The sequence below is a fragment of the Camelus ferus genome, chromosome 2 (genome assembly GCF_009834535.1).
Source record: "Camelus ferus isolate YT-003-E chromosome 2, BCGSAC_Cfer_1.0, whole genome shotgun sequence".
In the NCBI taxonomy this organism is placed as follows: domain Eukaryota; kingdom Metazoa; phylum Chordata; class Mammalia; order Artiodactyla; family Camelidae; genus Camelus; species Camelus ferus.
Genome location: NC_045697.1, coordinates 115,929,231 through 115,940,671, shown reverse-complemented (window position 1 = coordinate 115,940,671; position 11,441 = coordinate 115,929,231).

Genomic DNA, 11,441 nt, shown 5'->3' with positions numbered 1-11,441 from the left:
CAGGAACAGAATGTTGCTTCCTTTCACCCTCCTGCCTGCCTCCCCACACATCCATCTTTGAGAATAATTCTGTGTGGATAAGGGATCATTATCTTTATTAATTAAACTTTGCCATCTCAGTTTGATGTGGGCGAATACGTTGCTCATTTTAATCTGTCTCAAGGCCATGTTTTATGCTCACTATGTTTTAATTTGTCCTCGGTTGTGCTGGCCTGGTGCTGATGTAAAGATTGAGGGGCCTCTTGGGTGTTTTGTTTGTAGATAAATGACGATCTGGAGGAGAAGCCTGGAGACCCACAAACCGAACTTCTTCCTGGGCCTGTTGCCTTGAATCTGGACTCATAAACTCAAGCAGGGAATAAATTTCTATAATAAAACCTTTAATCTGCTTCCATCTTTAACTCAGGGGTGATTTTTCCCCCCACCTCAGTCCTGAACATTTTTCTTTTCCTGTGCTGTTCTATGGTTCTGATGACCTCTGCAAATACCAACTCTTAGACTATGGTGAGTTCAAAGTTTTATCCTATACTCAGAAGAGGATGCTATTTTTTTGGGTAACATTTTATTTTGAAATAATTTCACATGTAGAGAAAAGTTGTAAGAATGGAAGAACAACCTCCCGTGTGCTTATCACTGAGATCCCCCAATTGCTATTATTTTACCACATTTGCTTTACATGATGTTATTTGAAATGACCATATTTTTTGTTGTAGTTGTTGGTTTTTTTTTTGGTGGGGGGGAGGTAATTAAGTTTATTTACATATATATATATTTTAATGGAGGTGCTGGGGATTGAACCCAGGACCTTGTGCCCACTAAGCACATGCTTTACCACTGAGCTCTACTTTCCTCCCTGAAATGATCATATTTTACTTCTCTGAATTCTAGCTATTCACTACCTGCGAAGAGCATAGAAATCAAAACATGAAGATCCTCTGGTTGCTAACGCGAGGAGGACTTGGGGGGCGAGATTAGTCTTACTGTGGGGGAGTGGCGTCACCAAGTTCAGACTCGTTCTGCTTGCCAAAGGACAGGCCAGTGAATTGGGAGAGGAGGTGTCAGGGCAAGGAATAATGACTTTATTCAGAAAGCCAGCAGACTGAGATGATGGGGGACTCATGTCCCGGAGAACCATCTTCCCCAAATCAGAATTCAGATCCTTTTTATACTAAAAAAAGAGGAGGGGGTGTGGTTGGTTGTTGCAAACTTCTTTGTTCTTGCAGCTGTCCACATAGGTCAGCTCGTGATATATGCCTCCAACAAGACGAATACTATTCTCTGTTCTGTAACTTTTTTTCTCTATATGAATGGGAAAGTGTTATCTCCTTAAAGGTCAGAGCCTTGAGGATGGGCTCTCCTATTTATTTCAGGCTCTAGGCAACATTCTTTTACAAAAGGTGCAGAACCACTGTGACTCAACACAGGGTTGGAGCTAAAGGAATAGGTCTAACGTGGAGTCAGATTTGTCCTTCCCTACTAAGGAGATGAGAGAAGTGGATCTTTATTAGAGGAAAGAAGGGAGCTTTGCAGGAGCACTGTTCCAGGTGTGCACAGTTCTCCAGCAGGCATTCCAGAAACAGTGCACCAGAGAGACTACATCTCCTGAACTGCTTGGAATGCCTCACTTTCTAAATAAGCTCGAGTGTCCATTTTTCCCTACAAATTGGTGACAAATAACAATATTCTATTTAGGTGACTAATGGTGATGCAGAAACTAAAGGCAAGTGCAAAAATCACAGAAGTGCATGGTGCTTTGCCTGTTGCTGCCAATTGAAGACCCTCCGAGGAGGATTCTGGGGTCTCCTCATTGACCCACAGGTCACAAAGTCAAGGACTGTCCGTGAAGTGGCAGATGGCCAGACCTCTTAGCTGGTGAGCACAGATCCTGCTGGGTGTAGCCTCTGGCTTTTCTGCCTGGTCTGAGAGGGAAATGAGTAATGTGATTTGAATTGGCAAAAACCATGATTTTCACTTTAAAAGGGATCCTTTATTCTTGAACCAAAGCCAATTGAAATGCCCCGAGCCTGGGTCTTTTTCTTCAGACAAGAACAATGAGATCAATTTCTAACAGAAAATGAGGGAAAGGGAAGAGAGATGGCAGCTGAGGTAATAGGCTGTAAAGGACCAAGTCTGAAATTAAATAATATGGCTTAAACAGTCCTGTAATTCAAGCCGCCCCTCCCCCCAACCCCTGCCCCCCAATCTTGCATTAAGGAAATAAAACAAAAAGCTCCTTGCTGCAAAATGGAAGACAATCTTTTTTTTCTAATAGAAGAAAATTCTCTCTGCTACATGAATTTGAGCTATAGCAATCTGATTTCTATGGAGATAAAGAGGCAGAGAAGTTAGCGCCGTTTGGAAGGGAATGTAAATGTGGTGTTGAGGAGCGACGTGGAAAACTTCACGCTTTTTGGCTTATTAGAATTTGCTGTATTTTATCCTGTTTTCAGGGAGAAGCAGAAGCGATGTCGGGAGATTTTTATTTAATTTTTGGGCAATTAGAAAAAGGAAATCCAGCCTGAGTGACTTCAGACTGTTCATTACCGTCTGGCGGGCAGAAGGAGACTGCATGTTTTAAATGTTAAGATCAGATTATTTGTAAGCTTCCCTTTGAAATTCAAGGGCGTAGAAGGTATGATAACTTGATTAACAGAGGAAACTGCCTTGTGTACACAGCTGGTTTCATCTCTGTAATAGGTTGGAGTCTGAAGAGTGCTGTTTCTTAGTCTCTTCCTGGAAATGACAGATTTTGGGGAGCCAAGGAAGCTTAGAAAAAATAACTTTTAGATATCTCCCCCCGCCACCCCAAATCCTCTAACTACTGTTATGATGGAGGTAGGTGTTCCTAGATCTTGCTTTGCTATACTGTAATGACCATGTTAATTCTGCACTTTTCCTGAGCTGAATTATTGACTCCCCTAGAAGTAGCTGGAAGCCCCTGACATCAGTCATTTCAGTATCACATGTAATGAGATGTCTTGAATTGTTCTGTAAAATGAATGTATCTCGATAGATTTCAGGCTCATTTCATTTTCTCGCAATAGTGGCTGACTATCTCTTTGATCAGAGGACACAGGCTGACCTGAATTTTCTTAAAAAAAAAAAAAATGCTGTTTGTCTTGTCCTGAGGATTTGTGTGGTTTTCTGGGTGGGTTGTCTGAAGGTGTTATTCATCAAAGGTATCTTAGGAAAAAGCAATAAAAATGAACACTACCTAGTTTAAAGCAATAAAGGACATTGGAGTATCCACTCAACACAGACCGGAGCAGACCAGCGTAGCCCTAGCAGGACGGAACCAGAGCCCCGAGGGATCTTTGAGCAGGCGCACACTGCTCCTCTCTCTGACGGCTGGCATTCACAAGGCTATCTCTGAATTCAGGTTCTGTATCTAATTCCTGATCCCAGTCCCTCCAGCTTCCATCCGTGTTCCCAGGAGGCTCTACCAGTTAGGGTGGGGGCAGGGAAGACGCTCAGAGGACAGGCATAACCCCGCCCACCATTCCCATGAGGGTGGAGGTTCTTACAGAGGATGGGAGCCTCTTGAGATGGGAAACCCCTGAAGAGTTGACTATCACACCTGCTTCATCTCTGTGCATAGGAGAAACAATCTGTTATTTAAGATCCTAGCAGACTGTAGCCACCTCAGGAAGTGGCAGAATGTCCCTTTGGAATAGATGAACCGTTTAGCTGTTAGGAAAAGATAAGCTTCAGGGGAAGGGCTTGGAAAGCATAGGAATGAGAAAAAGAACTGAACTGCCTTTATCAATAAAACAAGAATTGGGAGGTTGCCAGGGACTGGACAAGAGAAGAACCCGTCTGTGATGAGGAAGCTAAGAATTTACATGAAGTAGTGAGCATGGCCAGTGGGCATGGTCAAAGGGGATTTGCAGTGTGGATTTTTATGCATTTTTAACTTAGTTTGCTGGGCAGTGGGGTAACATAGCCGCTCCATCTCTCTCCACGCTTTAGTAGATGTCTGACCTATGCCCCATCTTCAGTTTGTCGGTATGTCAGGTAGAGAAGGAGTCGGTAACTGAAGCAGTGTGAAGGATCTAGTGAAATGATCCCTTTAACCCAACTAATGGAACTCACAATGAACTCTAAGCCAGAGCCACGCAGGAGAAAGACAGATGCTCCCTTCCCCTTTTCTGAAGAACTGCAACAGAAATTGGGAAGGACATTTAGGTTGCTTCCATGTCTTGGCTAAAAATGATACAACATGAATTTATTTACAAAACAGTAGGAGGCTCACAGACATAGAAAATAAACTTATGGTTCCCAGAGGGGAAGAAGGGGAGGGATAAATTGGGAGTTTGGGATTAACAGATACAAACTACTGTATATAAGATAGATAAACAACAAGGACCTACTGTGTAGCACAGGGAATTACGTTCCATATCTCATAATAACCTACAATGGAAAAGAATATATATATGTATAACTGAATCACTATTCTGTACACCAGAAACTAACACAACATTGTAAATGTGGTAGTACGTGGCGGAGTTTTCAGATTGTCCTTTGAAGGTTTCACTTGGACCTAAAACCACTTATCACTTCACTTGTCTTGAAGGGAATAAAGCATGCATGTGGCATGTACTGTCGTACTGGGGTAGGGGGCTGGTAAAACTTCAGCGTGTGCACTTCCACCAGGAACACAGTTCATTGTGAAGAATCTTAACCGTGCATTTCTAGGGCTGCCCTGTCTTAACCCTGTTACTGTCTTGGCAGGTGGAGAAACAGAGCTGTGAGTCCCATGGGTCCTCTGGCTGCTGGGCATAGACTCAGCAGAAGCAGATAGGCTTCTAGAAAATTCAGGTTAGTACGTTGTTTTGAAAAAGTGTTTTGCTTTGTCAGTTTTCAACTTTTCATTCTGTGGAAGACATTGAATTTCTAGGTGCCATTTTTAAAGTTGCCAGGAGAACCAGGGTCATTCTGTTAGGTAGTTAGGTAAGTGGGGGCACCAGGCTGACAAGGTGGAGGAGAGGGAGGAGGGTCTGGAAGATGGTGTTGTGCCCCCTTCAGCATAAAGGGGCTTTACTTCCTCTAAATAAGTGACAGCAAGAAACTGGTTGGGACCAGATGGCTGCAACTGTGAGGCAGCGACAAGGACCAAACTGGACATGACCCAGCGCTCATTGTAATATAGTTGGCATTGTGGTTTAGGCTTCCTCTCCCCTGTGGGTTTTTTGTGTGCATCATGGGTAAGGACATGCTCAAAGGGGGACCAGCATGACGGAGCACTCCTGGGGCAAGAGCCGTCAATCAAGAGACCCCCTGTAAGTGAGGGGAGAGAAGAGGGGGGCAAACAAAGACCACTTGCTATCATGCCCTTGGATCAGCCCGCCTCCCATTCTTGGAGGGGCACTTTCCCTTTGCTGATAAAACCTTTAAAATCTTAACTACATGACTCTTTGTCTCCTGTCTAATTCTTCTCTTTCAGGAGAGACAAGAATTGAGGACTTTCCCTTTTGCGGGAGCAGTTCCACAGGGTAATGAGTTCCTATTACTGATGTCATTCCTTTATCGAGCATATGTTTAATGCATGTGATGCTTTAGGAAGATGCCGGGTGCAGAATGCATAAAACGGCAGACACTTAAATAAGGTATTAAAACACTGAGATAAATGCCAATAGAAGGCCGCGGGAAGTGCTAAAGGGAACCCTGAGTGCAGCCATATAAACTAGCCATGCCTGTAAGGGTAAGGACAGGATAAAATGGGGACGAGGAGAGGGTTTCGCCTAAACTTCACCCTACCTATCTTTCTTACCACGTATCAGAAAAGGCATCTCTGTTCTTACTAGTTTCTAAGCCATTACGTCACTTCTTTTAAGTTGCTGTTTTTTATCACAGAAATCTCATTATAAAAGGTGATTTATTTTCTGTGATATCTCTTATTTAGTATGAGGCTTCTGTGGACCAGCCTTGGAGCAGTGACCACCAGGCAGAGCATTGCCTTAATGGGAAATTTCTCTTTTTTTTTGAGTTTCAAATGAACCTTTGAAATAGAATTTGTTCTAAGTTGGAATTGTCTGTAGGGTGATAACATTTTAAATATGAATTCCTAGCCATTAGAATACATTTCAAGAACAGGCTTATAGATCTGTAATTGTAGCTAAAAAAAGTATATTGTTTCCATCCTACCTTGAAAAGCCTGCAATATACGTTTGGACTATTGTACTCCCATTACTTCAATTCTTTGTATGTACTGTAGGCTGGAGAAATTAGACGATTAAAAAAAAAATGAGGACTGGTTTCAGGATGCTTGGCTGTTCTTGGTCCTGCGGGGATGTCTGGGGTAGGGTGGCAGCTTGAGACAGAAAATGTTTTCCTAAGCCGCCCAGTAGAGCCCAGGATGGGGGACAGTGGGATGGGTGTTTAGTATGTTTCTCAACAAAGAACTTGCAATCTTCTTCTTCATTAAAGCAAAAAACATCTTTTCAGGGCATTTATATTCCCAATGTACTGTTTCTTGTCTACCCGATTTTACATTCCAGTGGGTCCTTATTTGAATACCAGCTCAACTGCTTTCTGCGTGACCTGCTTATTATTAAGTTCCTTTTATAACATAGGTATAAATACACCCAACTGGTGGGAGTTCTGTGATGAGTAAATAAAGAGTGGAAGTAAATTGCTCGGTACGATGCTTGGCACATAGCAATCCCTCAACAAATCGCAGGGGTGGTGGGTGAGTGGCATTTTTATTTCCATTACTTGCCATACTTCAGTCTGGGAGACTTCTTTTGTTTTTCATTTTAATTGTATTTGAGTGGTAAACCTTCGACCCTTCTTTCAAGGAGAGGAATTTGCTTTGGAAACTGTCAGCCATTTTTTCCCCCATCTCTATGCTTTTAGGTCTTTAGTCAAGGTTTTTTAATTTCTAGGGTTTAAATGAGGACACCAACATATTGTTAGTACAGCATAGTTCCAAGCCTTTTGGTTCTATTTTCATAAATGCTTTATGATCCATTTTATTTGTTGGTCTGAACACAGCCCTTATGAAGTACATGATTATTTTCATTTTCACTCCAAGGATGGTTTTTAATTCACTAAAGTGAGTTCATGCACTTCAAGGTCAGTGGTGGTGCTTACACCCCAGTCCTTCAAATCCTAGCATTTTACCCACTCCTCGGAGCCTTGCCATTTCTCTTGATTTCTCTGTCTTTGACATGGTTATAGATGTAACCTATTGTTCAGAAGGAAAAAAACAAAGAAAGCCATATGACTTTTTAATGAAAGAATTTAAATTAAGCAAGACCTCATCAGTTCAATGTCAAATTACACTGATTTATTATTACTTTTTTAAGTTTTAGTTTATGAATGCCTTTCTTGAGTTTTTCTCACGCGTTCTGTCTTTTACTCTTTGCAAATTCATTGTGTCGGGCCGCTCAAATAATTTTAATATTTGACATTTTATGAATTGACTGCTCATCCCAGAGTTACGGAATGCTTCTGTCGGCAAGTCCTTCTTTTCTTCTTTCAGGACAATGTCAAAATCGGCGCTATTCTCATCTTCTATTGAGGGAAATGAGAGCATTACAGAGGTAATGCATTTGAAATGCTGCCTAATACTACACAATGCTATGCAATTTTGAGATCTTAAAATGAAGCCCTGGCTCTTCAGAAGCCCCGGAGGAGGGATTTTCTGGAAGAGACTTTTAGAAGTGTGAGGCAAACTTTTGAAAGTCAGAGTTTAATGAAAAAGCAGCAGTCCTCGCCCCACCGCTTCCTACTCCCTAGTCCTGAGATACACAGGCAACCACTTTCCACTGTTTTACTTACATATTTCTAAGTAATGAGTCATTAATGTCATTTCTTGATTACTTTTAATTTTAAACATTATTTAAGGAAATTAATTATATTGAAACTCTTTAGAGAGGCATGCTAGTTATATTTTACTGTGTAGCAAGTTACCTCAACCCTTGGAAGCAACAATTGTTTATTTTCACAGTTTCTCTGAGTCAGGAGTGTACGTGGAGCTAAGCTGGGTACCTCTCGATCAAGGTCTCTTATGAAGTTGCCTTCAAGCCATTGGCTAGGTCTGTGGTTTCACCCCAAGACTCATCTGGGAGAGGAACCAATTCCAAGCTCATTCAGGTGGTTCTTGGGAAAATCTAGTTTTGCAGGCTGTTGGACTGGGAATCTTATTTCATTTCTGGATGTTGGCTGGAGACCTCCCTCCATTCTTTACCATTTGAATCTCTCCATCAGACAATTCATAACATGGTAGCTGGTTTACTTTAGAATGAGCAAGGGAGAGCAAGGGAGAACATGAAAGTTGGGACCCCTGGTTCTCTGTCTTTTTATAACCTAATGTCATCATAAACCTTCTGTGACAGTCTTCCAGAGTCAGTAAATCCAGCCCACCCTAAGTGGAGTAGATTAAACTAGAGCTTGAATACCAGAAGGCAAACACCATTGGGAGCCGCCTGAGGAACTGTCTTCTGTAGTTCATCATTTGGATCCCAGTAATTCATGTCCATTGTGCATACAAATATATTCACTCCCAATCACCTCCCAGAGTTTCATCTCATTATATAGCATCAGCTTAAAGTCCAGATTCTTATCAAATTAGGTCCGGGTGTGGACATGATTCATCATCAGGAATAGCTCCTTAAATACAGCCCTTCAAGTACCCATCCCTTCAACCTGTAGCCCTGTAAAACTAAAGAGGTGAGGTATCTCCTCCCCACCACTCCACCCCTGCTGCCACACCACACTGACCTCCACATCCAGTGAACAAAGGTGGGGCAGACACAAACTCTTTATTATAAACATTACTGTTAAAAAAAAAAAAAAAAGGGAATGGAATGCACTAAGGAAGCATTGCGTGATAGAACTTCTGAAATACAGCTTGGAAAGTGTTCAAAGATTAATTAATTTTCAAGGACTTTTGGTTCTTCTCTCTGGGTTTTTAGCTCCACCTCTTAGTCATCCTTCCTTTTTCACGAAAGGTATCATGTGTTTCCATTTGAGTAGTTTTTTCTTCCCGTGCAGGATCTTGATCTTGTTCTGGCTGCTTTCCAGGTCATAATTTGTTCCTTTATCTCCTAATTCCTCATGTCTCCAGCTCCCTATTCAAGCTTAAGATATTGAGTCTTTTTGGCAAAGCCTGGACCACATTGACCTATTTACAAGGGAGGTTGAGGACTTGAAAATCTTAAGCTTCTAGGATGGAATGCTGAGTCTTCTGAGACTCAAAAGATTGAAGATTCCTCCACACAGGGGATAAGTTTAGATGCTAGTCAGTCAAAAGAATGGCAAATATTTTTTATCAACATCTTTTGTGCTTTAAGAAATGCATTTACCTACATATTTATCTTTGGGGTGTACGGATCTTTACACAAATACTTCACAAGTATTATTTTTATTTTATTTTAAATCCATAGAGATGAAACTCTAAACAAAGCACCATAGGAAAGTAAAAGGAGATTCCTTATCAACCACACCCCATAATTCTAGGTCCTTGGCTGTCTGCATGTTCTAACTACCTCTATCTATCTTTCCTACCTTTTCATCGAACTTCCTCTGCCTCCTACTGGTCTACCAGAACCCAGTTGAAACGTCACCTTATTTAGAGACACCTTCTTTAATGCTTCCGACAGCACCCTCTAGACCAGTGGTCACAGAAGACAGCATCTTTGAATGAATGAATGCGCTGTAAAGCAAAACCTTGCACATACAGCTTTCTTCAGTGTAAAAAGGAAACAGCACTGCTACTAAAACTATCATTTGTTACCACAAGGATGTTAAAGCTGAAACAGAATAAATGCATCAAGCACAGCAAAACAGTCATAGCCAGGAACACATACTATTTCTCAGGCCTGGGCTAAGCACTTTACATGATTATTTACTCCTCACATATTGCATCAAGTTTTACTATTTTTTTTTTCAATTTCTTTATTGTGGTAAAATACATATAACACAATATTTCTGTTATGTTAACCACTTATAAATGCACATCTTAACCATTTTTATATGTCCAGTTCAGTGGTATGAAGTACATTCCTATTTTTGTGCAATCATCACCACCATCCACCTTCAGAACTCTTCCCGACTTGCAAAACTGAAACTCTTCATACATCAAGCTGTTGTTTTACTTCCTATTCTCTCTCCCCCAGCCCTTGGAAATCAGTATGGTACTTTCTGTCTTTGTGATTTTGACTACCCTATGTACTTCATATTAGTAGAATCATATGGTATTTATCTTTTTTGCTTGGTTTATTTCACTTAATGAAATAACAGTCTCAAAGTTCATCCATATTGTAGCAGATGTCAGAGTTCCTTCCTTTTTTAAGGCTGAATGATATTCCATTGTGTACATACAGCAAATTTGTTTATCCACTCATCTGTTGATGGACACTTTGGTTATTTCCACATTTTATCTATTGTGAATAGGGCTACCATGAACATGGGTGTACAGACATCTCTTTGAAAGACAGGTGGCTTTAGCTTTACCCTTTTAAGATGATTGTCTGTCAGTAGCTTCCGCTGGAATGACGCTTGTAATTTACACAACAATCAAGTAAGCCGATTATATCAGCTAGCTCCTGGTGGGAAACAAAATTTAAGTGATGCAAGATGTTTTCATGAAGACAGTGCGTATTTGGGTGTAGAAACTTGAGGGAACTTATTACTAAGGAGTGTTACCATATCAAGACATTAGTAACAGTAAGGAGTACTTAGCATTTTCAGTCCTGAATGGGCAAGGAGAGGAAATAACATTAATAGAGTCCAGTGAGAGCTGGAACTAAGAAGAGTGAGTAGCTGAGCCCATGAAAGGATGCAGCCACTGATGTAAAAGTGGCCCAGAGTGGGTAGGTATGGGGATAAAATACTTCAACCTCTTTTTTTCCCTGCCCTCCAATCTTTTGACAATAAATCCCATTGGTTGAGCCCAATCAGAAGTCATGTAGCAAGAGCTAGCTGTCCAGCGTGATGTAGCCTTATATTGGTCAATCCCATGAAGAAGGAGCAGGGCAGAGAAGGACACAGAAGAGATGAAGAAGGATCTCAGAGGAGGCAGAATCCTTCACTGAACAACCTTCAAACATTAGAATTTATGGGCAGGGATACTTGGCTTAGTCTTAGAATTGAAGAAGTTTCATTCCATCATTCCTTCTCTCTGCTAAGAGGCAAGGAAATGAAGCACATTATTTATAAACTTTCTTTGTTTTTCACAAGAATGTGCTTTTAGAAAGTGGATCAGAAAGTAGGATGACCAGAAATGGATCATTTAGCATTAGACGCTAAAAGACAGGAACATCATTTTAAGTTTCCTTCTATCAAACCCACTCCTGTGAAAGAACTGAAGGCTGCTCTGTGCAGACTATAGTCACAGCTTCTGTCCCTGGACAGCGTTCATGCATGGGTGAGGAGAAGTGCAGACTGAGGAGAAAAAATTAGCTGAAATTGAAGAGGATCTGCCCAAGTGATGAAAA